Source organism: Tachypleus tridentatus, chromosome 1 (assembly GCF_004210375.1).
Source record: "Tachypleus tridentatus isolate NWPU-2018 chromosome 1, ASM421037v1, whole genome shotgun sequence".
In the NCBI taxonomy this organism is placed as follows: domain Eukaryota; kingdom Metazoa; phylum Arthropoda; class Merostomata; order Xiphosura; family Limulidae; genus Tachypleus; species Tachypleus tridentatus.
Genome location: NC_134825.1, coordinates 41,061,867 through 41,067,338, shown reverse-complemented (window position 1 = coordinate 41,067,338; position 5,472 = coordinate 41,061,867). Strand labels below are relative to the sequence as shown.

The 5,472-nt window shown below is 30.9% G+C and overlaps 1 non-coding gene across 1 annotated transcript; it reads right to left on the bottom strand.

Annotated features, from left to right (window-relative positions):
* Positions 1 to 1,402: 1,402 nt before the first annotated feature.
* On the bottom strand, positions 1,403 to 1,474 carry TRNAM-CAU (transfer RNA methionine (anticodon CAU)). Its single transcript has one exon. It is a non-coding gene; the product is annotated as a tRNA-Met (tRNA).
* Positions 1,475 to 5,472: the final 3,998 nt, after the last annotated feature.

The following is a 5,472-nucleotide window of genomic DNA, read 5'->3' as shown; positions in this document are numbered from 1 at the left end:
CAAACAACAACAACAACTTTATTAACATAAAGAGTCTGGAAAATGTACATTGAACCTAATAACGTTAAACGAAAACATCTTTTTACAAAGTAGCTTAATGATTAGGGGTCTCTAACAGACAGAAAACATAAGAGGTTAAAGCTACTTAAATGAAATTTTCTCATGTTTGACTGCGTTAAAGTAGTGAACACCATAAGCGGTCATATTCACGAGAGTAATTTCCAAAAAAAGCATATTTCTACGGATAGGTGACATACTGAACAAAAAGTATTATCATATCATTTCTAATTCCTTCCAAAAATTCAAGATAGCGTTGCACAGACTTGTTATGACGTAGAAAAAGAGAATCTTAAATAAAAATAAACGCTGGAAAGATCCAAGAACTTTAAATAAACATTCATAACTTACATTCTATTATCTCTATAGTCAGCACCGTAAGAGAGAACGTTTCATAAGGTTGTGGAATTGTACCACGAGCTCTGGACAAGTTCTTAATATCTTGTTACGTTGAAACACTGTAGAAATAGGTATATTTTAGTCACAAACGATATGTGTTTCTTAAAACTCACTGAACTTCTTGTTTAACAACATTCTACAAACTCTAATTTGGCATTTCGCTTGGCATTCTTAGACCTTGCAAGTATAAAAGTAATTCAGAAGCGGTCCCTTTAGATGTGAGCTTATATAATGATCTGAAATGTTTCTATTGAGATTCTGCCAGAAAAAGAAATTTTTTACTGTTGCTTTATGATTCAAAATGGCTTACACTATTGACGAATCTACAGAAACGATGCTAGGTTATTGTGTACGTGTGAGACAAGACATACAAGACAAGACAAGACAAGACAAGACAAGTATACTTGGTGGTAAAGTGATGCGTTATAATGTTACGATCAATCCCGCTATTCGTTGATAAAAGAGTAGCCGAAGACTTGGCGGTGGGTGGTGATGACTAACTGCATTCCTTCTGGAGGAAGAAAGTTATCTATTCTATTTGATGATAGGAAAATGGGAGCAAACTTATTTTGTGAAACTGGCGAATGGATGTTAAGACTGATTGACGATGTATCCCCAGCACAACGTAGGTCCTACTTTCGCTAACATCTCCAAAACCCTCCATATAACCTGGGATCATTTCAGCTGGTGCAATGTATTTTCATTTTTTTATGTTCCAATATGTTTTACGTTATAACAAACTATATACACATGAAATGAAGGAAGGCATGTGAAAAGAAAAGACTAAAACACGCAGCAAACTAACGATGGAATACAAAAACCTAATTAGTGTAAGTACATCAAAAATTATTAATATATAACAAAGAAGCTCCTAGCAGTACTTATCAGTTTGAAATGAATTAAATGACATTGATCACCGAGAAATGAAGTTATGAAAACGTAATGTTAGCAGAGCGTGGTTTCGATCCACGGACCTCTGGGTTATGGGCCCAGCACGCTTCCACTGCGCCACTCTGCTATGAAATTAACATCTCACAGTAATATTTATATGACATTTAGGTGCTACTATTCCTCATTGTTATCAAATTTACATATTCAAACTTTACTTCGTCAACCCCATCTTTGTATGTAAACACGTATTTTGAAAAGCTGTTTAAACAATGAAAAATGATATAATACTTTCGCATCGAACGTATTTCTATGAATTGAATAATATATATATATTCCCTTTGCTCTGACATATATGTCTTTCCTTTGTGTTTTTTCTTTAAGTATACTGTTTTCATTTTGTAACCGTATTATACACTGTTTGAACAAAATGTATTAGTAGTGGAACATTTAAAATAACCGTTAATTTTAAAATTTACGTTCAAATATTTTGTTTATTCACAGAAAACGTGTGGTGAAATCCATTTAACTTCAATTAGTAGATAACCTAACAAGTTGAACATATAAAACACGTTTTACGAGAAAATTTGCTCAACACTATAGGAAAAAAAAAATAACCTTTTCCCTTCCGGCGCTGTTCTACCTGCTATACCATCAGTATATTGTGATCGTATATAGTACATTGTAATTGTTAAATCTGTTTATTTTTAAATAACCACAAGTAGACTTATACACCTTAGCTACCGCGTTTCGTTACCATTGTGGGTAGACGACAGATATTCTTCAGTAAAAACAACAATACTTTTGCTTCATAAGCATCAAATATTAATAATTATCCAAAGTCTTTCAAGTCTTTTGTTTAAACCCTGAGGAATTCGTAAAAGAAAATAATGTATTAATGATTTGTTAGGGTCAACGATAGTTTTGCGTATTGAATACATACATAAATATATTTTTATATACTATTAGCTATTTCGAATATATGTTTCATTTCGTACCTTTCTACAGTGTTTCTGTCAGTTGAAGTGTAATACAGCATTACAAATTTAAGTTCAAAACTCAAGTTGCTTGATTATTATCAACAAAAGTAACTTTTTCAGATTTTTGCTTCTGATAAAAAAGTTACTGTTTCTTTAGCTCCACATATTAAATCTCAGTAAAATATGTGATTTTTAATATAATAAAGACATGGTTAGTCGTCATTAATCTCTGCACCTCTGATACAACACTCTGGACAAAAACTGATAAAATCGCTACTTTTTTCATATATCGAAAATTATGAACACATTATTATAAAATTATTCAATTCTTAAAGGTATATTTCTAAATGTTATTAAAAAAACGTTCTGCCGCATATGCATGAATATCCATTTTGTAAAGCAATACCTGGATGTTTTTAATATTTACAATTAATAATAACCTCACTTTTTTAATCAGTGCTCTTCAAAAAAAATTATTCTGTAAACGGTTTAGTAAAACCAAAATGATTCGTATTCCATAATAAATCAGTTAGGTGTATGGTGGAACTTTCTTAAAACACTTTGTCATGAGGGAAATGTCACATTGTAATCTAAATATTCGTATAATAACATAATATTAAATGATAAAGAACACACATAAACGTCATTTTTCCTCTTTACTTAATTAGATGAAATCATACTTTGTATTAAGATTAATGACTTTTTTATTGACGCCTTTTGTAATTGTTGAAAATATAATTACAGATTCTTATTAGTATGTTTAAAATAAAGCTTACGTGATCTCTGATATTTAAGTCATGTATTTAAAATTCACTATTTAGTTTACAAGAAGTAGGATGTGTTGACATATTCTCCATAAAATTAAAAGTCACTGATTGAACTTTAGGTCTCTGTCATTACTATTTTAATTAGATTATCTGATATAATTCATTAATACGTGAATATAGAAAACATAAAGTTAATTCACACGTTTCCTTCTGAAAGTAGATAGCGTGAGGTATTTATTGTTTTTCTCCAAATATGTGAACTACAGCCACAGTTCGTTAGACTATTTGACCGTTAATCATTGTTATAAAAATCAAGTGTTTGTCGGTCATTCACCTTCGATTTCTTCGAATTTCGTGAGTTACACGTGTTCAGTTCCAATCTTTTTCCCCAATTATACTTTCTCTTTTAATTGCATGTTCCCATTTTAGTTGAATTTAATTGCTAAAAGAGGCATAAATAACTCTTATATTTCGCAACTTTTTATGTTATATAAAAGTATGTCAGGGATGGAGATTTTATACTAATATTTATTTGATATCGAGTGAAATTAGTTTGTTGATTGTTATGAAGAGAAGTTTGTGAACGATGATAGAATATTTACAAAAAATGTGGTTTTAAGATAAATATTGCAAAAATGCGTTTGATGTAATTAGAAAATAACTGTTATTAATGAAGCTGGGACAAGGATCTATTCTCAGAAGAGAAACATTTTATGTAAAGGAGATATTGCTTATCATAAACTACGGTCTACTGAAGCTAAAAGACCCTTTATTTTTATTTTGTCTGTTTTCAAACTAGTGGCACAATGATAGGTCTGCGGACTTACAACGCCCGTGGAGGGCAGAGTACACATAGCCCTCTGCGTAGCTTTGTGTTTAACTACAAATAAATTTAGTAGGTTCTAAATTGTCATTGTTTTTTTATGGGATTCTGTATTACAGTATAACATGAACACAGTAAACCAATGCAAACAAGGTGGATTTCAATACTTTTACAAAAGATCCTGAGACTTGTTACCTACTGGTGTATGAATGCTTGAGTTTCTTAGCAACAAAACGTACACGGTAACTTGAATGAAAATCGTGAATAACGATGTGACATACGAAACTAAATGCTGCACAACACTTACATGAAATTCAAGAAGAGTACATTTTGGTTAAAAGTAGATTTTCTATCACGTAAAACGTGTATAGCATACAGAGTTAAAGATTGTTTGAAACCTTCAAATTACAAAAAGTATACTTCGTAACAATAAACACTCGGATAAAGTTCACTCACTAAGCTCTGTTTGTCTGTTTAAGCTCAAAGTAAGCTTAAGTTCATTGTGTCAGTCACATGAATTTTATCTTCAATAACCCTCGAGCTCACTGGTGATCCACGCACGCTTGAACGAATAGTTTAGGTAACTTGACATTCTGAAGACACTGGAAACAGCTCATTTATATACAAATCATATTACTCTAAAATATTCAATAAATAACATGTTATTTACTGTGAATACTTTAGAAAACGAGGGTTATTATTAGACAAAACGGTAATTTAGCAAAAAAAAAATCATAAAGGTAAACAGTAATCAGCCGATGTTTATAACCTAATGATTTTCGCTTTTATATATTGTGAAAAACGGTTTATTTTCTACCTTTTTTCATACTGATATCGAGCTGTATCTTCATATTACCTATCTTATACTGGTATACAGCAAGCCCTGGATTAACCTGGAGTTCCGAGAAACTACTAAACTATGTATTCGAGGGTAATAAGTCATTGATTTGCAAAAGATTACTGTAAAGAGCAGTACAAAATGTTGGTAAAACTTCAGATAAAAGATGATCGTATGTTATCATCTCTGACCTTGAGATAAAGTATATTTTTAACCATTTCTTCTGTTGTAGCTATTTATAAGAAATTATAGGCAGTGAAACTGTTTTCTTTTACCTCTAATTACTTTATTCAGTCACATCAACAGAAAAATAAGAGTATAATACCACAGAAACATAAGTTAAACAAAATGGTGACAGATGAATACAGAGACGTGGCTGGTTTTATGTTTTTTCAACTTCTGCTTTCGTACGTTATATTTGGGTTTTTGTCTCGTTTGGTTTAGTTTTATTGGCGTTAGTATTGCATTATTCATGTGTGTTTTGAAAAAAAAAGTTCTTCTTTAAATGAAACAATAGTAAATTCATAAAACGCTGCAAACGATAGCATAAAATGGAAATCACGACACCAAAAAAGATGATTTTCTTTTGAAAACTTGAAATGTCATACAAAGCACATGAAAGAATCAGGAGCAATGTATCCTGTTCTCTTTTGTTAAAACAGCTTTAACAATTATTTATGTTTTTCAGACATTGTTATTTTTTCATTTTAATCAAAATAT